We start from the raw sequence: 21,559 nt of genomic DNA, 5'->3' as shown, positions 1-21,559 counted from the left end.
GCGCGGCCCGTTCGGGTTATCGCTTCTCGGCCTTTTGGCTAAGATCAAGTGTAGTATCTGTTCTTATCAGTTTAATATCTGATACGTCCCCTATCTGGGGACCATATATTAAATGGATTTTTAGAACAGGGAGATGGAAATAGAGCTTGCTCTGTCCACTCCACGCATTGACCTGGTATTGCAGTATTTCCAGGACCGGTGCACCCTTTCCTTATGTGTTGACTAAAAGCAGATTCCAAAAGTGTTTTTTGTCTTTGCTATTGTTTCTGTCTTTCTGAAGGGATCTCCCCTTTTAATCCCATTATTTCAACACCTGTTGGACAATGCATGAGTGATAATGAGCTCATTGATTAAATGCAATTAATGAATAGATTGCCACCTCTTGTTGTGTGTCGTCTGTGTTTCTGTGTTTCCGGCATTTCACATTGGAACACCTCATTCACCTTCCTTGTCTTCTCTCCGCCCTCCCTTTTAGGTAAGTTAAAGAGCTGCACCTGAGCCAGCCACTGATTGATTGATTGATTGATTGATTGATTGATTGATTGATTGATTGATTGATTGATTGATTGATTGATGCAGCACAACAGTCAAATAGTGGAGTGGAGTAGGGGAACAGCAAACAGCCAATAAAGCAGCCCGCCCGCTCGCCTGCCCGCCACAATGGACCTACCTGTGTACACTAGATGGATGTGATGGAATGTACTGTCGTCCCTACATTTCAAGAAGAAGTAAGAATTGCAGTTGCAACAAAGCCTTGCTTGCCTACAAAGAGAGCAGCAATTTGGATTTGTTACTATGTTACCTAGAAGAATAACAAACTGTGCAAGGATGGAGGTTGTAGGAGCAAGGAGAAGTTGTCTGTAAAGTTGGTGGATGCCTATTTTCCATTTTGCAGTCCCTTGTCTCCCTCTTGTGGCCTCCTGGAGGCAACTAGCTGTGCAAAAAAAAGACAGCCTGGCGGCCGGCTGTTGCAGTGTTGCCCTCTCAGGCAACACTGAGTGACTGACTGAGCCTCACCGTCTTATATAAAGTTCAGACGGAACTTTGCACGTGTCATAGTGGAGCCCTCAGGATTCCAGAGCCAGCTTTCTGACATCATAATGGGGCCTCAGAGATAAAAGCCTGGGCCCAGGCAGTGTTGGTCAGTGCTGCTCAGCAGGCAGCACTGGACTGGACTGGATTACAGCTGATACAAGGTGTGAAGGAACAAGGGGTGGCTGTGGGCATGCACTTGCTGCCGCTGCCAGTGTTTATCTGCATGGCAGCAGGGCATTTGGGCGTTGCCAGGAAGGCGTTTTTATGTAGATTCCTCCTCTTTCAGCACTGCATTGTGGTGCAAGCAAAAGAAGCAAATCCTGTCTGGCTTCCTCTCCGGCCTTTATTCACCTCCCGTGTAGCTGTGAGTGTGTGAGCCTGCAGGGCCCCATGGAATTGCCTAGAAGTAGGCTGAATCGCTGCAAGGGCTGAACAGCAGTATCGGGCAGGCTCGGGCAACGCGCGGCCCGTTCGGGTTATCGCTTCTCGGCCTTTTGGCTAAGATCAAGTGTAGTATCTGTTCTTATCAGTTTAATATCTGATACGTCCCCTATCTGGGGACCATATATTAAATGGATTTTTAGAACAGGGAGATGGAAATAGAGCTTGCTCTGTCCACTCCACGCATTGACCTGGTATTGCAGTATTTCCAGGACCGGTGCACCCTTTCCTTATGTGTTGACTAAAAGCAGATTCCAAAAGTGTTTTTTGTCTTTGCTATTGTTTCTGTCTTTCTGAAGGGATCTCCCCTTTTAATCCCATTATTTCAACACCTGTTGGACAATGCATGAGTGATAATGAGCTCATTGATTAAATGCAATTAATGAATAGATTGCCACCTCTTGTTGTGTGTCGTCTGTGTTTCTGTGTTTCCGGCATTTCACATTGGAACACCTCATTCACCTTCCTTGTCTTCTCTCCGCCCTCCCTTTTAGGTAAGTTAAAGAGCTGCACCTGAGCCAGCCACTGATTGATTGATTGATTGATTGATTGATTGATTGATTGATTGATTGATGCAGCACAACAGTCAAATAGTGGAGTGGAGTAGGGGAACAGCAAACAGCCAATAAAGCAGCCCGCCCGCTCGCCTGCCCGCCACAATGGACCTACCTGTGTACACTAGATGGATGTGATGGAATGTACTGTCGTCCCTACATTTCAAGAAGAAGTAAGAATTGCAGTTGCAACAAAGCCTTGCTTGCCTACAAAGAGAGCAGCAATTTGGATTTGTTACTATGTTACCTAGAAGAATAACAAACTGTGCAAGGATGGAGGTTGTAGGAGCAAGGAGAAGTTGTCTGTAAAGTTGGTGGATGCCTATTTTCCATTTTGCAGTCCCTTGTCTCCCTCTTGTGGCCTCCTGGAGGCAACTAGCTGTGCAAAAAAAAGACAGCCTGGCGGCCGGCTGTTGCAGTGTTGCCCTCTCAGGCAACACTGAGTGACTGACTGAGCCTCACCGTCTTATATAAAGTTCAGACGGAACTTTGCACGTGTCATAGTGGAGCCCTCAGGATTCCAGAGCCAGCTTTCTGACATCATAATGGGGCCTCAGAGATAAAAGCCTGGGCCCAGGCAGTGTTGGTCAGTGCTGCTCAGCAGGCAGCACTGGACTGGACTGGATTACAGCTGATACAAGGTGTGAAGGAACAAGGGGTGGCTGTGGGCATGCACTTGCTGCCGCTGCCAGTGTTTATCTGCATGGCAGCAGGGCATTTGGGCGTTGCCAGGAAGGCGTTTTTATGTAGATTCCTCCTCTTTCAGCACTGCATTGTGGTGCAAGCAAAAGAAGCAAATCCTGTCTGGCTTCCTCTCCGGCCTTTATTCACCTCCCGTGTAGCTGTGAGTGTGTGAGCCTGCAGGGCCCCATGGAATTGCCTAGAAGTAGGCTGAATCGCTGCAAGGGCTGAACAGCAGTATCGGGCAGGCTCGGGCAACGCGCGGCCCGTTCGGGTTATCGCTTCTCGGCCTTTTGGCTAAGATCAAGTGTAGTATCTGTTCTTATCAGTTTAATATCTGATACGTCCCCTATCTGGGGACCATATATTAAATGGATTTTTAGAACAGGGAGATGGAAATAGAGCTTGCTCTGTCCACTCCACGCATTGACCTGGTATTGCAGTATTTCCAGGACCGGTGCACCCTTTCCTTATGTGTTGACTAAAAGCAGATTCCAAAAGTGTTTTTTGTCTTTGCTATTGTTTCTGTCTTTCTGAAGGGATCTCCCCTTTTAATCCCATTATTTCAACACCTGTTGGACAATGCATGAGTGATAATGAGCTCATTGATTAAATGCAATTAATGAATAGATTGCCACCTCTTGTTGTGTGTCGTCTGTGTTTCTGTGTTTCCGGCATTTCACATTGGAACACCTCATTCACCTTCCTTGTCTTCTCTCCGCCCTCCCTTTTAGGTAAGTTAAAGAGCTGCACCTGAGCCAGCCACTGATTGATTGATTGATTGATTGATTGATTGATTGATTGATTGATTGATTGATTGATTGATTGATTGATGCAGCACAACAGTCAAATAGTGGAGTGGAGTAGGGGAACAGCAAACAGCCAATAAAGCAGCCCGCCCGCTCGCCTGCCCGCCACAATGGACCTACCTGTGTACACTAGATGGATGTGATGGAATGTACTGTCGTCCCTACATTTCAAGAAGAAGTAAGAATTGCAGTTGCAACAAAGCCTTGCTTGCCTACAAAGAGAGCAGCAATTTGGATTTGTTACTATGTTACCTAGAAGAATAACAAACTGTGCATGGATGGAGGTTGTAGGAGCAAGGAGAAGTTGTCTGTAAAGTTGGTGGATGCCTATTTTCCATTTTGCAGTCCCTTGTCTCCCTCTTGTGGCCTCCTGGAGGCAACTAGCTGTGCAAAAAAAAGACAGCCTGGCGGCCGGCTGTTGCAGTGTTGCCCTCTCAGGCAACACTGAGTGACTGACTGAGCCTCACCGTCTTATATAAAGTTCAGACGGAACTTTGCACGTGTCATAGTGGAGCCCTCAGGATTCCAGAGCCAGCTTTCTGACATCATAATGGGGCCTCAGAGATAAAAGCCTGGGCCCAGGCAGTGTTGGTCAGTGCTGCTCAGCAGGCAGCACTGGACTGGACTGGATTACAGCTGATACAAGGTGTGAAGGAACAAGGGGTGGCTGTGGGCATGCACTTGCTGCCGCTGCCAGTGTTTATCTGCATGGCAGCAGGGCATTTGGGCGTTGCCAGGAAGGCGTTTTTATGTAGATTCCTCCTCTTTCAGCACTGCATTGTGGTGCAAGCAAAAGAAGCAAATCCTGTCTGGCTTCCTCTCCGGCCTTTATTCACCTCCCGTGTAGCTGTGAGTGTGTGAGCCTGCAGGGCCCCATGGAATTGCCTAGAAGTAGGCTGAATCGCTGCAAGGGCTGAACAGCAGTATCGGGCAGGCTCGGGCAACGCGCGGCCCGTTCGGGTTATCGCTTCTCGGCCTTTTGGCTAAGATCAAGTGTAGTATCTGTTCTTATCAGTTTAATATCTGATACGTCCCCTATCTGGGGACCATATATTAAATGGATTTTTAGAACAGGGAGATGGAAATAGAGCTTGCTCTGTCCACTCCACGCATTGACCTGGTATTGCAGTATTTCCAGGACCGGTGCACCCTTTCCTTATGTGTTGACTAAAAGCAGATTCCAAAAGTGTTTTTTGTCTTTGCTATTGTTTCTGTCTTTCTGAAGGGATCTCCCCTTTTAATCCCATTATTTCAACACCTGTTGGACAATGCATGAGTGATAATGAGCTCATTGATTAAATGCAATTAATGAATAGATTGCCACCTCTTGTTGTGTGTCGTCTGTGTTTCTGTGTTTCCGGCATTTCACATTGGAACACCTCATTCACCTTCCTTGTCTTCTCTCCGCCCTCCCTTTTAGGTAAGTTAAAGAGCTGCACCTGAGCCAGCCACTGATTGATTGATTGATTGATTGATTGATTGATGCAGCACAACAGTCAAATAGTGGAGTGGAGTAGGGGAACAGCAAACAGCCAATAAAGCAGCCCGCCCGCTCGCCTGCCCGCCACAATGGACCTACCTGTGTACACTAGATGGATGTGATGGAATGTACTGTCGTCCCTACATTTCAAGAAGAAGTAAGAATTGCAGTTGCAACAAAGCCTTGCTTGCCTACAAAGAGAGCAGCAATTTGGATTTGTTACTATGTTACCTAGAAGAATAACAAACTGTGCAAGGATGGAGGTTGTGGGAGCAAGGAGTAGTTGTCTGTAAAGTTGGTGGATGCCTATTTTCCATTTTGCAGTCCCTTGTCTCCCTCTTGTGGCCTCCTGGAGGCAACTAGCTGTGCAAAAAAAAGACAGCCTGGCGGCCGGCTGTTGCAGTGTTGCCCTCTCAGGCAACACTGAGTGACTGACTGAGCCTCACCGTCTTATATAAAGTTCAGACGGAACTTTGCACGTGTCATAGTGGAGCCCTCAGGATTCCAGAGCCAGCTTTCTGACATCATAATGGGGCCTCAGAGATAAAAGCCTGGGCCCAGGCAGTGTTGGTCAGTGCTGCTCAGCAGGCAGCACTGGACTGGACTGGATTACAGCTGATACAAGGTGTGAAGGAACAAGGGGTGGCTGTGGGCATGCACTTGCTGCCGCTGCCAGTGTTTATCTGCATGGCAGCAGGGCATTTGGGCGTTGCCAGGAAGGCGTTTTTATGTAGATTCCTCCTCTTTCAGCACTGCATTGTGGTGCAAGCAAAAGAAGCAAATCCTGTCTGGCTTCCTCTCCGGCCTTTATTCACCTCCCGTGTAGCTGTGAGTGTGTGAGCCTGCAGGGCCCCATGGAATTGCCTAGAAGTAGGCTGAATCGCTGCAAGGGCTGAACAGCAGTATCGGGCAGGCTCGGGCAACGCGCGGCCCGTTCGGGTTATCGCTTCTCGGCCTTTTGGCTAAGATCAAGTGTAGTATCTGTTCTTATCAGTTTAATATCTGATACGTCCCCTATCTGGGGACCATATATTAAATGGATTTTTAGAACAGGGAGATGGAAATAGAGCTTGCTCTGTCCACTCCACGCATTGACCTGGTATTGCAGTATTTCCAGGACCGGTGCACCCTTTCCTTATGTGTTGACTAAAAGCAGATTCCAAAAGTGTTTTTTGTCTTTGCTATTGTTTCTGTCTTTCTGAAGGGATCTCCCCTTTTAATCCCATTATTTCAACACCTGTTGGACAATGCATGAGTGATAATGAGCTCATTGATTAAATGCAATTAATGAATAGATTGCCACCTCTTGTTGTGTGTCGTCTGTGTTTCTGTGTTTCCGGCATTTCACATTGGAACACCTCATTCACCTTCCTTGTCTTCTCTCCGCCCTCCCTTTTAGGTAAGTTAAAGAGCTGCACCTGAGCCAGCCACTGATTGATTGATTGATTGATTGATTGATTGATTGATTGATTGATTGATGCAGCACAACAGTCAAATAGTGGAGTGGAGTAGGGGAACAGCAAACAGCCAATAAAGCAGCCCGCCCGCTCGCCTGCCCGCCACAATGGACCTACCTGTGTACACTAGATGGATGTGATGGAATGTACTGTCGTCCCTACATTTCAAGAAGAAGTAAGAATTGCAGTTGCAACAAAGCCTTGCTTGCCTACAAAGAGAGCAGCAATTTGGATTTGTTACTATGTTACCTAGAAGAATAACAAACTGTGCAAGGATGGAGGTTGTAGGAGCAAGGAGAAGTTGTCTGTAAAGTTGGTGGATGCCTATTTTCCATTTTGCAGTCCCTTGTCTCCCTCTTGTGGCCTCCTGGAGGCAACTAGCTGTGCAAAAAAAAGACAGCCTGGCGGCCGGCTGTTGCAGTGTTGCCCTCTCAGGCAACACTGAGTGACTGACTGAGCCTCACCGTCTTATATAAAGTTCAGACGGAACTTTGCACGTGTCATAGTGGAGCCCTCAGGATTCCAGAGCCAGCTTTCTGACATCATAATGGGGCCTCAGAGATAAAAGCCTGGGCCCAGGCAGTGTTGGTCAGTGCTGCTCAGCAGGCAGCACTGGACTGGACTGGATTACAGCTGATACAAGGTGTGAAGGAACAAGGGGTGGCTGTGGGCATGCACTTGCTGCCGCTGCCAGTGTTTATCTGCATGGCAGCAGGGCATTTGGGCGTTGCCAGGAAGGCGTTTTTATGTAGATTCCTCCTCTTTCAGCACTGCATTGTGGTGCAAGCAAAAGAAGCAAATCCTGTCTGGCTTCCTCTCCGGCCTTTATTCACCTCCCGTGTAGCTGTGAGTGTGTGAGCCTGCAGGGCCCCATGGAATTGCCTAGAAGTAGGCTGAATCGCTGCAAGGGCTGAACAGCAGTATCGGGCAGGCTCGGGCAACGCGCGGCCCGTTCGGGTTATCGCTTCTCGGCCTTTTGGCTAAGATCAAGTGTAGTATCTGTTCTTATCAGTTTAATATCTGATACGTCCCCTATCTGGGGACCATATATTAAATGGATTTTTAGAACAGGGAGATGGAAATAGAGCTTGCTCTGTCCACTCCACGCATTGACCTGGTATTGCAGTATTTCCAAGACCGGTGCACCCTTTCCTTATGTGTTGACTAAAAGCAGATTCCAAAAGTGTTTTTTGTCTTTGCTATTGTTTCTGTCTTTCTGAAGGGATCTCCCCTTTTAATCCCATTATTTCAACACCTGTTGGACAATGCATGAGTGATAATGAGCTCATTGATTAAATGCAATTAATGAATAGATTGCCACCTCTTGTTGTGTGTCGTCTGTGTTTCTGTGTTTCCGGCATTTCACATTGGAACACCTCATTCACCTTCCTTGTCTTCTCTCCGCCCTCCCTTTTAGGTAAGTTAAAGAGCTGCACCTGAGCCAGCCACTGATTGATTGATTGATTGATTGATTGATTGATTGATTGATTGATTGATTGATTGATTGATGCAGCACAACAGTCAAATAGTGGAGTGGAGTAGGGGAACAGCAAACAGCCAATAAAGCAGCCCGCCCGCTCGCCTGCCCGCCACAATGGACCTACCTGTGTACACTAGATGGATGTGATGGAATGTACTGTCGTCCCTACATTTCAAGAAGAAGTAAGAATTGCAGTTGCAACAAAGCCTTGCTTGCCTACAAAGAGAGCAGCAATTTGGATTTGTTACTATGTTACCTAGAAGAATAACAAACTGTGCAAGGATGGAGGTTGTAGGAGCAAGGAGAAGTTGTCTGTAAAGTTGGTGGATGCCTATTTTCCATTTTGCAGTCCCTTGTCTCCCTCTTGTGGCCTCCTGGAGGCAACTAGCTGTGCAAAAAAAAGACAGCCTGGCGGCCGGCTGTTGCAGTGTTGCCCTCTCAGGCAACACTGAGTGACTGACTGAGCCTCACCGTCTTATATAAAGTTCAGACGGAACTTTGCACGTGTCATAGTGGAGCCCTCAGGATTCCAGAGCCAGCTTTCTGACATCATAATGGGGCCTCAGAGATAAAAGCCTGGGCCCAGGCAGTGTTGGTCAGTGCTGCTCAGCAGGCAGCACTGGACTGGACTGGATTACAGCTGATACAAGGTGTGAAGGAACAAGGGGTGGCTGTGGGCATGCACTTGCTGCCGCTGCCAGTGTTTATCTGCATGGTAGCAGGGCATTTGGGCGTTGCCAGGAAGGCGTTTTTATGTAGATTCCTCCTCTTTCAGCACTGCATTGTGGTGCAAGCAAAAGAAGCAAATCCTGTCTGGCTTCCTCTCCGGCCTTTATTCACCTCCCGTGTAGCTGTGAGTGTGTGAGCCTGCAGGGCCCCATGGAATTGCCTAGAAGTAGGCTGAATCGCTGCAAGGGCTGAACAGCAGTATCGGGCAGGCTCGGGCAACGCGCGGCCCGTTCGGGTTATCGCTTCTCGGCCTTTTGGCTAAGATCAAGTGTAGTATCTGTTCTTATCAGTTTAATATCTGATACGTCCCCTATCTGGGGACCATATATTAAATGGATTTTTAGAACAGGGAGATGGAAATAGAGCTTGCTCTGTCCACTCCACGCATTGACCTGGTATTGCAGTATTTCCAGGACCGGTGCACCCTTTCCTTATGTGTTGACTAAAAGCAGATTCCAAAAGTGTTTTTTGTCTTTGCTATTGTTTCTGTCTTTCTGAAGGGATCTCCCCTTTTAATCCCATTATTTCAACACCTGTTGGACAATGCATGAGTGATAATGAGCTCATTGATTAAATGCAATTAATGAATAGATTGCCACCTCTTGTTGTGTGTCGTCTGTGTTTCTGTGTTTCCGGCATTTCACATTGGAACACCTCATTCACCTTCCTTGTCTTCTCTCCGCCCTCCCTTTTAGGTAAGTTAAAGAGCTGCACCTGAGCCAGCCACTGATTGATTGATTGATTGATTGATTGATTGATTGATTGATTGATTGATTGATTGATTGATTGATGCAGCACAACAGTCAAATAGTGGAGTGGAGTAGGGGAACAGCAAACAGCCAATAAAGCAGCCCGCCCGCTCGCCTGCCCGCCACAATGGACCTACCTGTGTACACTAGATGGATGTGATGGAATGTACTGTCGTCCCTACATTTCAAGAAGAAGTAAGAATTGCAGTTGCAACAAAGCCTTGCTTGCCTACAAAGAGAGCAGCAATTTGGATTTGTTACTATGTTACCTAGAAGAATAACAAACTGTGCAAGGATGGAGGTTGTAGGAGCAAGGAGAAGTTGTCTGTAAAGTTGGTGGATGCCTATTTTCCATTTTGCAGTCCCTTGTCTCCCTCTTGTGGCCTCCTGGAGGCAACTAGCTGTGCAAAAAAAAGACAGCCTGGCGGCCGGCTGTTGCAGTGTTGCCCTCTCAGGCAACACTGAGTGACTGACTGAGCCTCACCGTCTTATATAAAGTTCAGACGGAACTTTGCACGTGTCATAGTGGAGCCCTCAGGATTCCAGAGCCAGCTTTCTGACATCATAATGGGGCCTCAGAGATAAAAGCCTGGGCCCAGGCAGTGTTGGTCAGTGCTGCTCAGCAGGCAGCACTGGACTGGACTGGATTACAGCTGATACAAGGTGTGAAGGAACAAGGGGTGGCTGTGGGCATGCACTTGCTGCCGCTGCCAGTGTTTATCTGCATGGCAGCAGGGCATTTGGGCGTTGCCAGGAAGGCGTTTTTATGTAGATTCCTCCTCTTTCAGCACTGCATTGTGGTGCAAGCAAAAGAAGCAAATCCTGTCTGGCTTCCTCTCCGGCCTTTATTCACCTCCCGTGTAGCTGTGAGTGTGTGAGCCTGCAGGGCCCCATGGAATTGCCTAGAAGTAGGCTGAATCGCTGCAAGGGCTGAACAGCAGTATCGGGCAGGCTCGGGCAACGCGCGGCCCGTTCGGGTTATCGCTTCTCGGCCTTTTGGCTAAGATCAAGTGTAGTATCTGTTCTTATCAGTTTAATATCTGATACGTCCCCTATCTGGGGACCATATATTAAATGGATTTTTAGAACAGGGAGATGGAAATAGAGCTTGCTCTGTCCACTCCACGCATTGACCTGGTATTGCAGTATTTCCAGGACCGGTGCACCCTTTCCTTATGTGTTGACTAAAAGCAGATTCCAAAAGTGTTTTTTGTCTTTGCTATTGTTTCTGTCTTTCTGAAGGGATCTCCCCTTTTAATCCCATTATTTCAACACCTGTTGGACAATGCATGAGTGATAATGAGCTCATTGATTAAATGCAATTAATGAATAGATTGCCACCTCTTGTTGTGTGTCGTCTGTGTTTCTGTGTTTCCGGCATTTCACATTGGAACACCTCATTCACCTTCCTTGTCTTCTCTCCGCCCTCCCTTTTAGGTAAGTTAAAGAGCTGCACCTGAGCCAGCCACTGATTGATTGATTGATTGATTGATTGATTGATTGATTGATTGATGCAGCACAACAGTCAAATAGTGGAGTGGAGTAGGGGAACAGCAAACAGCCAATAAAGCAGCCCGCCCGCTCGCCTGCCCGCCACAATGGACCTACCTGTGTACACTAGATGGATGTGATGGAATGTACTGTCGTCCCTACATTTCAAGAAGAAGTAAGAATTGCAGTTGCAACAAAGCCTTGCTTGCCTACAAAGAGAGCAGCAATTTGGATTTGTTACTATGTTACCTAGAAGAATAACAAACTGTGCAAGGATGGAGGTTGTAGGAGCAAGGAGAAGTTGTCTGTAAAGTTGGTGGATGCCTATTTTCCATTTTGCAGTCCCTTGTCTCCCTCTTGTGGCCTCCTGGAGGCAACTAGCTGTGCAAAAAAAAGACAGCCTGGCGGCCGGCTGTTGCAGTGTTGCCCTCTCAGGCAACACTGAGTGACTGACTGAGCCTCACCGTCTTATATAAAGTTCAGACGGAACTTTGCACGTGTCATAGTGGAGCCCTCAGGATTCCAGAGCCAGCTTTCTGACATCATAATGGGGCCTCAGAGATAAAAGCCTGGGCCCAGGCAGTGTTGGTCAGTGCTGCTCAGCAGGCAGCACTGGACTGGACTGGATTACAGCTGATACAAGGTGTGAAGGAACAAGGGGTGGCTGTGGGCATGCACTTGCTGCCGCTGCCAGTGTTTATCTGCATGGTAGCAGGGCATTTGGGCGTTGCCAGGAAGGCGTTTTTATGTAGATTCCTCCTCTTTCAGCACTGCATTGTGGTGCAAGCAAAAGAAGCAAATCCTGTCTGGCTTCCTCTCCGGCCTTTATTCACCTCCCGTGTAGCTGTGAGTGTGTGAGCCTGCAGGGCCCCATGGAATTGCCTAGAAGTAGGCTGAATCGCTGCAAGGGCTGAACAGCAGTATCAGGCAGGCTCGGGCAACGCGCGGCCCGTTCGGGTTATCGCTTCTCGGCCTTTTGGCTAAGACCAAGTGTATTTATACAGGAGGTTTTTAGTCAGAAGGTGCTCAGGTACCCTCTCTCTCGGCCTCGGGGGATCGTCCAGGTTCGCCTGGACTTCACCCCCGTGCTGCTATTTGGGAGAGAGGCTTAGTCCTGAGCAACGAGTTGCGATCCCCCCCCAGCCCTTTGGTGTGTCTCCTTGAACCCAAAGGGCGCAGCGCAAGCTGTGCGGTACCGACCTGGCCACGCAAATGGCAGGCGGACCTGATGCGGTGCCGGTATACGCCCGGTTGCGGAATACTGCAAGATTTATCTTGGCAGAGGGTGGAGGCGGTCCTCGTGGTCTCAAGTTCCTTGTCCACGATATTTTGGAAAAGCGGTTGGCGGTCCACAAGAACGAGATTTTGGCGATCCAGGACTACCCAAGGCGTGGAGTGTACGACGTGACTTTTATGGGAGAAGGAATCCTCCGTGATGCCATGGGAAAAGCTGAGAGGCAACAAGGTGAACTCATGGCCTTGGGAGTCCAGGTAATTGAACACGCTTTTGAAGTAACCAAACTCGTAGTGATTAAAATGTATTCCCCATACGTGAAAGATCAGGAAGTGGCGGCGTTTCTTGCTGCATACTTTAAGAACGTTAAGCTGCTGGGGAGAGTTATGAACGAGTGCGGTGTGTGGACCGTCAAATGGAAATTTATGGTTACGCTAATAAAGGACCCCTCCACCCAAGAAACGAAGCTACCACCTGCTCGTTTTAAACTTGGGAATGTGAATGGCGACCTCTATTTCTCAGGAATGCCAAACTTCTGCAGGGCCTGCGGTACCTATGGACATACCAGTTTTAACTGCGATGTCACCTGCAGGAACTGTGGAAGTAAACAACACACAATGAGAGAATGTACAGAAGAGAAAAAATGCAATTTTTGTCAAAAAACTGGTCATCTTTATTATGCTTGTCCACATAGGTACCGAGGCGAAGAAGATGAGCAACCCGAGGTGCCCCCACGTGCTCCACCAGCAGAGCAGTCCCGTCCTCAAGGAGGAGAACAAGCTGTTGCGGCGAAAGAGCAGAGAGGTACCTGGGCTTCAAGAGTACGGCTAGCCGAAGCCAAAACAGGTGCCTCTCAGCCAGCGACCTCAGGGGATAAAAATGAGCCCAGCGCCAAGGAAAAACGGCAGGCCAAGAGGAAGGCAGAAAAGGAGCAGGCCATCGATGAACCTGTGGCATCCCAGACGGCTGGTTGCTCAGGCGGTGCCGGGCCTGCTCCTAATCCTGGGTCTCTAGAGACCGACTCGGAAGGAGAAGACTGGGTACAGGTGGGTCCCCGTAAAAAGGGGAAGCAAGAACGTGCCAGTAGGAGGGAGACAGGGGAGGAGCAGATGGATACGTCCGTGCGGAAAGATGTGGCTCCTCCTGGGACCCCCTCCTCGCCTGCACTGGTGAGGAGGACGGGCACTGCTCCCTCCGTATTATCGGACACCCCGCCATGCGCACAACCTCCCCCTCTAGACCGGCCTTCACGGGCCCAGGGGGGAGAGGCGGGGCCCTTGGGGGACCCACCAGACATGGACCCAGTCGGTCAACCGAGAGAGACCCAGGTGAGGCTGTGCGAGTCTGGGCTCCCCGTGTACGAGGTGAGTGTTGCTGGCTCAGCTCTCAGCGACAGTAGTTCTTCTCCTGCCTCGTCCCTCTTTTCAGTTGAGTCGGATGAGGGCGGGGCCATGAGTTCAAGTGAGGTTTCGGGTATTGCTGGTGGAGGAGCAATCTGATTTTAAGTACGCCTATTATTTATTATTTTAAAATCAGAATTTTGCTTTAACTCTCCACGATGTCTGAGCTCATGGGAATCTCCCTCAACGTGAGGGGCGCCAAGTCAAAAGTGAGAAGGGTTGCTCTCTTCAATTTTTTATCTTGCCTGGCAGCCTCTGTATTTTTCCTGCAGGAGTGCGGCATTCCCCATACAATGAGATATGAAAATTACAAAAAGGATTGGAAGTATGGTCCATCCGTCTGGTCTGGATCCAACGAGTCCAGATCAGCAGGGGTCGCCATTCTTTTTAAGGGAAACGTTTTAATTGATTTTATTCAAGAAATCTTACCAGGACGTATTTTAATGGTTAAAGCTTTTATTGATGGTGTAAAGTGGCAGTTTTTAAATTTTTACGGATCACCAGAAAAGAACGAAAGAGCGAGGATGCTGGAGATTTTACCGCTTTTTATCAACACATCTGAGCCTTTTATCCTCGCAGGTGATTTTAATTGTATCCTGAGAGGAGAACGCCGGCTTACCAACAGTACGAGTAGGAACTATGACAAGACCTCTGGACTGCTCAAGGATATCGTGACTGATTTTAAATTAAAAGACATATACAAAGAATGTAACAGGAGCAGTCCAGAGGAAGCCGGCGTTACCTGGAGCAACGCCACCTGTAGCTCCAGGATTGATTTTATCTTTTGTTCTGAAAATTTACTGCCTTTTAATTGTGAAGTTTTAACCAATGTGTTTTCAGATCACAGGCTTTTATCTTTTAAAGTAAAGCATGATCTTAATAATATTGTATGTAAAAAGTCCTGGAAGATGAATGTTTCCCTTTTAGACGATCCACAGGTTTTAGCAGATTTTATTGAATTTTACCAAGAAAGCAGGCGGGTAAGAGACACACGTACTCCCATCAGTGCATGGTGGGAGAAAATGAAAAAGAAAATAAAAGATTTTTTTATTAAGAAAAGCGTGGCGAAAGCCAAAGAGAAATACGCTTTTTTTAAAATTCTCAATACCCGTCTGCAGACCCTGTACAAAATGCAAGATCATGACATAGACGTTAAAGATGACATCACCAATTTGAAAAAGGAGATAGCCCAGTGCCTGGAGCAGAAAGGTAAAGAGATTATATTCCGTTCAAAAATACAACATGTGGAGGAGAACGAGACCTGCTCCAGGTACTTTTTTAAGAAAATAAATAACAAAAAGGCAATTATCAAAAATATAGAAGGGGTGTCAGATGTACAGGGTCTTTTAAGTAAAGTTCATGAGTTTTACACTGACCTTTTTAATGTTAAGACTGTGGATCATAATTTTATGCGTGACTCACTGAAGGAGATTACTACTGTTTTAGACCCTGTCTCCCAGAATTTTTTATTACAGGAGCTGACGGAGCAGGAGGTTTTAGAAACTGTTAAGAGTTTTAAAACAGGGAAAGTTCCCGGACCGGACGGTATACCCAGTGAGTTTTATGTAAAATTTTATGACATTTTAAAAGAGGATCTTTTTAACCTTTTTTCTGATGTTTTTAATTCCAAGATGCTGCCTAAGTCCTGGCGGAAGGGTGAGGTCTCCCTGCTGTATAAGACGGGTGACATCGCAGTTTTAAAGAATTGGAGACCAATAACCCTTCTAAATAGCGACTATAAAATTATGGCTAAAATATGTGCAAATAGATTAAAAGCCATAATACCCCACATTATACACTCTGACCAGGTGTGTGGGGTGCCAGGCCGCAGCATCTGGGATAATTTAAACCTAATAAAAGACGTGATTGAGGACACGAGGTCTAGAAAAGTTAAATTAGCCATTTTATCTATAGACTTTGAGAAGGCGTTCGACCGTGTCTCTCATTTTTATCTTTTTAAGGTTTTAGAACGTATGGGTATACCTGAAGGATTTTTATTATCTATTAAAGCCTTTTACAGAGAATGCACCAGCAAAATTTTAGTGAATGGTTTTAAGACACAGGACGTATTTTTAAACTCTGGGGTGAAGCAGGGGTGTCCCTTGTCCCCACTGCTTTTTATATGTGCATTGGAGCCTCTGTTATGCGCAATTCGCCGCGATAAGTGTATCCGTGGAGTCCCCCTGCCCGGGGGAGGCGGCGTAGAGGCCAAAGCAGTGGGGTACATGGATGATGTGGCGGTTTTATGTAGGGACGCCCTGTCGCTTCAGAGAACCCTTAGGCAAATCGAGTTTTATTGCTGTGCTTCCGGTTTTAAAGTAAACTTCAGCAAGAGTCATATTTTAAACATAGGAAGCATGGCTCTTAGAGATATACCGGTTCCTGTGTCTGATAATATTAAAATTTTAGGTGTCTCCTTCAGTGGGTACGACAATGGTTTTATCAGTTGGGACATGGTGGCGCAGAAGGTAAATCAAAAAATATGCATGTGGAACATGAGGAAGCTTACCATGGAGGGAAAAATTTTAATAATTAAAATGATAATTTTACCTTTGCTTTTATACTTAAGCATGGTTTTCCCTCCTCCCACGGTTTTATTAAGAAAAATTACTAAAGCTTGTTTTACCTTCTTTTGGAGTTCCAGAATGGAGAAACTTAAACGTGAGACGGTAATGAAAATCAAACCAAAGGGTGGCAAAGACTTTCCAGATTTTAATAGGTTTCTTTTAATCAAGTACTTTTGTTTCTGTCTTAATTCTCTTTTTAAACAACATCATTGGTCTTATTTTCTACGTTTTAATACTGGGTTTTTTATGCGAAGGATGGGGTGGTTTGAAATTGTTTTAACCTCACCTTATGCTTTTAATCTACCAGCAAATTACGTGATTTTAGAGAAAATAGTGGCCTTGTTTAATTTTAAAGGGAAAAATTTTAATGATATGATAAACAGTAAGAAACTTATAAAAGACATAAGAGGAAATGAAGTCGTCACTAATATTGAAAATTTTAATAATGAACGCTGTGCTTTTATCTTCAAAATGGTTAATGTGTTTTATCTTTTTAATACACAGATGGACCTGGCCTGGAGCTGCGTTCATCAATGTCTTCCATGCAGGGCATTCCAATTCAGGAGAGGATTCGCGAGGTCTGCCATCTGTCCGAGGGAAGGCTGCCAGGCTGAGGAGACCGTGCGTCATATTTTTTGGACTTGCGATTTTACTAAACATATTTGGATAAAGATATTCCCTCTAATGAAGAAGATGGCAGACCTAAAGGACTTGACTTACGAAATGATTTTATATGGACTCTTTGGATGCCCAACCGCGAACCAAAAGACTATTGCATGGAAGACGATGAACTGCGTAAAAGAAGCTCTGTGGAAGGCCAGGAACATCCTGATTTTTAAGCACGATGTTTTATCTGTTGACGATGTTTTAGGTCTTTGTTTTAGCGAGATGTACATTTATTATTTATTAGATAAAAAAAGAAATGCCACCCTTTCAAATAAATGGTTTGTAAAAGAATGGAACTCCAATATATAAGAATTTGCCACCATGTCCCCTTTTATGTGTTTTTATGTAAATTGATTTTATTACTGTAATTCATTGTAAAAAGCTGTAATTCATTGTAAATATTTTTTGAATTTTAAGTAATAAATCATTGACACCCCCGCGAGGGGGTAGCCAACTTAAAAAAAAAAAAATCTGTTCTTATCAGTTTAATATCTGATACGTCCCCTATCTGGGGACCATATATTAAATGGATTTTTAGAACAGGGAGATGGAAATAGAGCTTGCTCTGTCCACTCCACGCATTGACCTGGTATTGCAGTATTTCCAGGACCGGTGCACCCTTTCCTTATGTGTTGACTAAAAGCAGATTCCAAAAGTGTTTTTTGTCTTTGCTATTGTTTCTGTCTTTCTGAAGGGATCTCCCCTTTTAATCCCATTATTTCAACACCTGTTGGACAATGCATGAGTGATAATGAGCTCATTGATTAAATGCAATTAATGAATAGATTGCCACCTCTTGTTGTGTGTCGTCTGTGTTTCTGTGTTTCCGGCATTTCACATTGGAACACCTCATTCACCTTCCTTGTCTTCTCTCCGCCCTCCCTTTTAGGTAAGTTAAAGAGCTGCACCTGAGCCAGCCACTGATTGATTGATTGATTGATTGATTGATTGATTGATTGATTGATTGATTGATTGATTGATTGATGCAGCACAACAGTCAAATAGTGGAGTGGAGTAGGGGAACAGCAAACAGCCAATAAAGCAGCCCGCCCGCTCGCCTGCCCGCCACAATGGACCTACCTGTGTACACTAGATGGATGTGATGGAATGTACTGTCGTCCCTACATTTCAAGAAGAAGTAAGAATTGCAGTTGCAACAAAGCCTTGCTTGCCTACAAAGAGAGCAGCAATTTGGATTTGTTACTATGTTACCTAGAAGAATAACAAACTGTGCAAGGATGGAGGTTGTAGGAGCAAGGAGAAGTTGTCTGTAAAGTTGGTGGATGCCTATTTTCCATTTTGCAGTCCCTTGTCTCCCTCTTGTGGCCTCCTGGAGGCAACTAGCTGTGCAAAAAAAAGACAGCCTGGCGGCCGGCTGTTGCAGTGTTGCCCTCTCAGGCAACACTGAGTGACTGACTGAGCCTCACCGTCTTATATAAAGTTCAGACGGAACTTTGCACGTGTCATAGTGGAGCCCTCAGGATTCCAGAGCCAGCTTTCTGACATCATAATGGGGCCTCAGAGATAAAAGCCTGGGCCCAGGCAGTGTTGGTCAGTGCTGCTCAGCAGGCAGCACTGGACTGGACTGGATTACAGCTGATACAAGGTGTGAAGGAACAAGGGGTGGCTGTGGGCATGCACTTGCTGCCGCTGCCAGTGTTTATCTGCATGGCAGCAGGGCATTTGGGCGTTGCCAGGAAGGCGTTTTTATGTAGATTCCTCCTCTTTCAGCACTGCATTGTGGTGCAAGCAAAAGAAGCAAATCCTGTCTGGCTTCCTCTCCGGCCTTTATTCACCTCCCGTGTAGCTGTGAGTGTGTGAGCCTGCAGGGCCCCATGGAATTGCCTAGAAGTAGGCTGAATCGCTGCAAGGGCTGAACAGCAGTATCGGGCAGGCTCGGGCAACGCGCGGCCCGTTCGGGTTATCACTTCTCGGCCTTTTGGCTAAGATCAAGTGTAGTATCTGTTCTTATCAGTTTAATATCTGATACGTCCCCTATCTGGGGACCATATATTAAATGGATTTTTAGAACAGGGAGATGGAAATAGAGCTTGCTCTGTCCACTCCACGCATTGACCTGGTATTGCAGTATTTCCAGGACCGGTGCACCCTTTCCTTATGTGTTGACTAAAAGCAGATTCCAAAAGTGTTTTTTGTCTTTGCTATTGTTTCTGTCTTTCTGAAGGGATCTCCCCTTTTAATCCCATTATTTCAACACCTGTTGGACAATGCATGAGTGATAATGAGCTCATTGATTAAATGCAATTAATGAATAGATTGCCACCTCTTGTTGTGTGTCGTCTGTGTTTCTGTGTTTCCGGCATTTCACATTGGAACACCTCATTCACCTTCCTTGTCTTCTCTCCGCCCTCCCTTTTAGGTAAGTTAAAGAGCTGCACCTGAGCCAGCCACTGATTGATTGATTGATTGATTGATTGATTGATTGATTGATTGATTGATTGATGCAGCACAACAGTCAAATAGTGGAGTGGAGTAGGGGAACAGCAAACAGCCAATAAAGCAGCCCGCCCGCTCGCCTGCCCGCCACAATGGACCTACCTGTGTACACTAGATGGATGTGATGGAATGTACTGTCGTCCCTACATTTCAAGAAGAAGTAAGAATTGCAGTTGCAACAAAGCCTTGCTTGCCTACAAAGAGAGCAGCAATTTGGATTTGTTACTATGTTACCTAGAAGAATAACAAACTGTGCAAGGATGGAGGTTGTAGGAGCAAGGAGAAGTTGTCTGTAAAGTTGGTGGATGCCTATTTTCCATTTTGCAGTCCCTTGTCTCCCTCTTGTGGCCTCCTGGAGGCAACTAGCTGTGCAAAAAAAAGACAGCCTGGCGGCCGGCTGTTGCAGTGTTGCCCTCTCAGGCAACACTGAGTGACTGACTGAGCCTCACCGTCTTATATAAAGTTCAGACGGAACTTTGCACGTGTCATAGTGGAGCCCTCAGGATTCCAGAGCCAGCTTTCTGACATCATAATGGGGCCTCAGAGATAAAAGCCTGGGCCCAGGCAGTGTTGGTCAGTGCTGCTCAGCAGGCAGCACTGGACTGGACTGGATTACAGCTGATACAAGGTGTGAAGGAACAAGGGGTGGCTGTGGGCATGCACTTGCTGCCGCTGCCAGTGTTTATCTGCATGGCAGCAGGGCATTTGGGCGTTGCCAGGAAGGCGTTTTTATGTAGATTCCTCCTCTTTCAGCACTGCATTGTGGTGCAAGCAAAAGAAGCAAATCCTGTCTGGCTTCCTCTCCGGCCTTTATTCACCTCCCGTGTAGCTGTGAGTGTGTGAGCCTGCAGGGCCCCATGGAATTGCCTAGAAGTAGGCTGAATCGCTGCAAGGGCTGAACAGCAGTATCGGGCAGGCTCGGGCAACGCGCGGCCCGTTCGGGTTATCGCTTCTCGGCCTTTTGGCTAAGATCAAGTGTAGTATCTGTTCTTATCAGTTTAATATCTGATACGTCCCCTATCTGGGGACCATATATTAAATGGATTTTTAGAACAGGGAGATGGAAATAGAGCTTGCTCTGTCCACTCCACGCATTGACCTGGTATTGCAGTATTTCCAGGACCGGTGCACCCTTTCCTTATGTGTTGACTAAAAGCAGATTCCAAAAGTGTTTTTTGTCTTTGCTATTGTTTCTGTCTTTCTGAAGGGATCTCCCCTTTTAATCCCATTATTTCAACACCTGTTGGACAATGCATGAGTGATAATGAGCTCATTGATTAAATGCAATTAATGAATAGATTGCCACCTCTTGTTGTGTGTCGTCTGTGTTTCTGTGTTTCCGGCATTTCACATTGGAACACCTCATTCACCTTCCTTGTCTTCTCTCCGCCCTCCCTTTTAGGTAAGTTAAAGAGCTGCACCTGAGCCAGCCACTGATTGATTGATTGATTGATTGATTGATTGATTGATTGATTGATTGATTGATGCAGCACAACAGTCAAATAGTGGAGTGGAGTAGGGGAACAGCAAACAGCCAATAAAGCAGCCCGCCCGCTCGCCTGCCCGCCACAATGGACCTACCTGTGTACACTAGATGGATGTGATGGAATGTACTGTCGTCCCTACATTTCAAGAAGAAGTAAGAATTGCAGTTGCAACAAAGCCTTGCTTGCCTACAAAGAGAGCAGCAATTTGGATTTGTTACTATGTTACCTAGAAGAATAACAAACTGTGCAAGGATGGAGGTTGTAGGAGCAAGGAGAAGTTGTCTGTAAAGTTGGTGGATGCCTATTTTCCATTTTGCAGTCCCTTGTCTCCCTCTTGTGGCCTCCTGGAGGCAACTAGCTGTGCAAAAAAAAGACAGCCTGGCGGCCGGCTGTTGCAGTGTTGCCCTCTCAGGCAACACTGAGTGACTGACTGAGCCTCACCGTCTTATATAAAGTTCAGACGGAACTTTGCACGTGTCATAGTGGAGCCCTCAGGATTCCAGAGCCAGCTTTCTGACATCATAATGGGGCCTCAGAGATAAAAGCCTGGGCCCAGGCAGTGTTGGTCAGTGCTGCTCAGCAGGCAGCACTGGACTGGACTGGATTACAGCTGATACAAGGTGTGAAGGAACAAGGGGTGGCTGTGGGCATGCACTTGCTGCCGCTGCCAGTGTTTATCTGCATGGCAGCAGGGCATTTGGGCGTTGCCAGGAAGGCGTTTTTATGTAGATTCCTCCTCTTTCAGCACTGCATTGTGGTGCAAGCAAAAGAAGCAAATCCTGTCTGGCTTCCTCTCCGGCCTTTATTCACCTCCCGTGTAGCTGTGAGTGTGTGAGCCTGCA

At 46.6% G+C, this 21,559-nt stretch overlaps 10 non-coding genes and 1 pseudogene across 10 annotated transcripts; all 11 read left to right on the top strand.

The window, feature by feature from the left end:
- Positions 1-18: 18 nt before the first annotated feature.
- LOC142711552 (U2 spliceosomal RNA) lies at positions 19-209 on the top strand. Its single transcript, XR_012869953.1, has one exon. It is a non-coding gene; the product is annotated as a U2 spliceosomal RNA (small nuclear RNA).
- Positions 210-1,513: 1,304 nt separating this feature from the next.
- LOC142711551 (U2 spliceosomal RNA) lies at positions 1,514-1,704 on the top strand. The gene has a single exon (XR_012869952.1). It is a non-coding gene; the product is annotated as a U2 spliceosomal RNA (small nuclear RNA).
- A 1,284-nt stretch (positions 1,705-2,988) lies between these two features.
- Positions 2,989-3,179, top strand: LOC142711550 (U2 spliceosomal RNA). The gene has a single exon (XR_012869951.1). It is a non-coding gene; the product is annotated as a U2 spliceosomal RNA (small nuclear RNA).
- A 1,304-nt stretch (positions 3,180-4,483) lies between these two features.
- LOC142711547 (U2 spliceosomal RNA) lies at positions 4,484-4,674 on the top strand. The gene has a single exon (XR_012869949.1). It is a non-coding gene; the product is annotated as a U2 spliceosomal RNA (small nuclear RNA).
- A 1,268-nt stretch (positions 4,675-5,942) lies between these two features.
- On the top strand, positions 5,943-6,133 carry LOC142711546 (U2 spliceosomal RNA). Its single transcript, XR_012869948.1, has one exon. It is a non-coding gene; the product is annotated as a U2 spliceosomal RNA (small nuclear RNA).
- A 1,284-nt stretch (positions 6,134-7,417) lies between these two features.
- On the top strand, positions 7,418-7,608 carry LOC142711496 (U2 spliceosomal RNA). The gene has a single exon (XR_012869904.1). It is a non-coding gene; the product is annotated as a U2 spliceosomal RNA (small nuclear RNA).
- A 1,296-nt stretch (positions 7,609-8,904) lies between these two features.
- LOC142711545 (U2 spliceosomal RNA) lies at positions 8,905-9,095 on the top strand. The gene has a single exon (XR_012869947.1). It is a non-coding gene; the product is annotated as a U2 spliceosomal RNA (small nuclear RNA).
- Positions 9,096-10,395: 1,300 nt separating this feature from the next.
- Positions 10,396-10,586, top strand: LOC142711544 (U2 spliceosomal RNA). The gene has a single exon (XR_012869946.1). It is a non-coding gene; the product is annotated as a U2 spliceosomal RNA (small nuclear RNA).
- Positions 10,587-17,171: 6,585 nt separating this feature from the next.
- On the top strand, positions 17,172-17,396 carry LOC142711500 (U2 spliceosomal RNA; annotated as a pseudogene).
- A 1,300-nt stretch (positions 17,397-18,696) lies between these two features.
- Positions 18,697-18,887, top strand: LOC142711489 (U2 spliceosomal RNA). The gene has a single exon (XR_012869898.1). It is a non-coding gene; the product is annotated as a U2 spliceosomal RNA (small nuclear RNA).
- A 1,288-nt stretch (positions 18,888-20,175) lies between these two features.
- On the top strand, positions 20,176-20,366 carry LOC142711543 (U2 spliceosomal RNA). Its single transcript, XR_012869945.1, has one exon. It is a non-coding gene; the product is annotated as a U2 spliceosomal RNA (small nuclear RNA).
- The last annotated feature ends 1,193 nt before the right edge of the window (positions 20,367-21,559 follow it).

Source organism: Rhinoderma darwinii, unplaced genomic scaffold (assembly GCF_050947455.1).
Source record: "Rhinoderma darwinii isolate aRhiDar2 unplaced genomic scaffold, aRhiDar2.hap1 Scaffold_4282, whole genome shotgun sequence".
Classification (NCBI taxonomy): domain Eukaryota; kingdom Metazoa; phylum Chordata; class Amphibia; order Anura; family Rhinodermatidae; genus Rhinoderma; species Rhinoderma darwinii.
The sequence above is the reverse complement of the archived record's forward strand: the minus strand, read 5'-3'. Positions and strand labels throughout refer to the sequence as shown.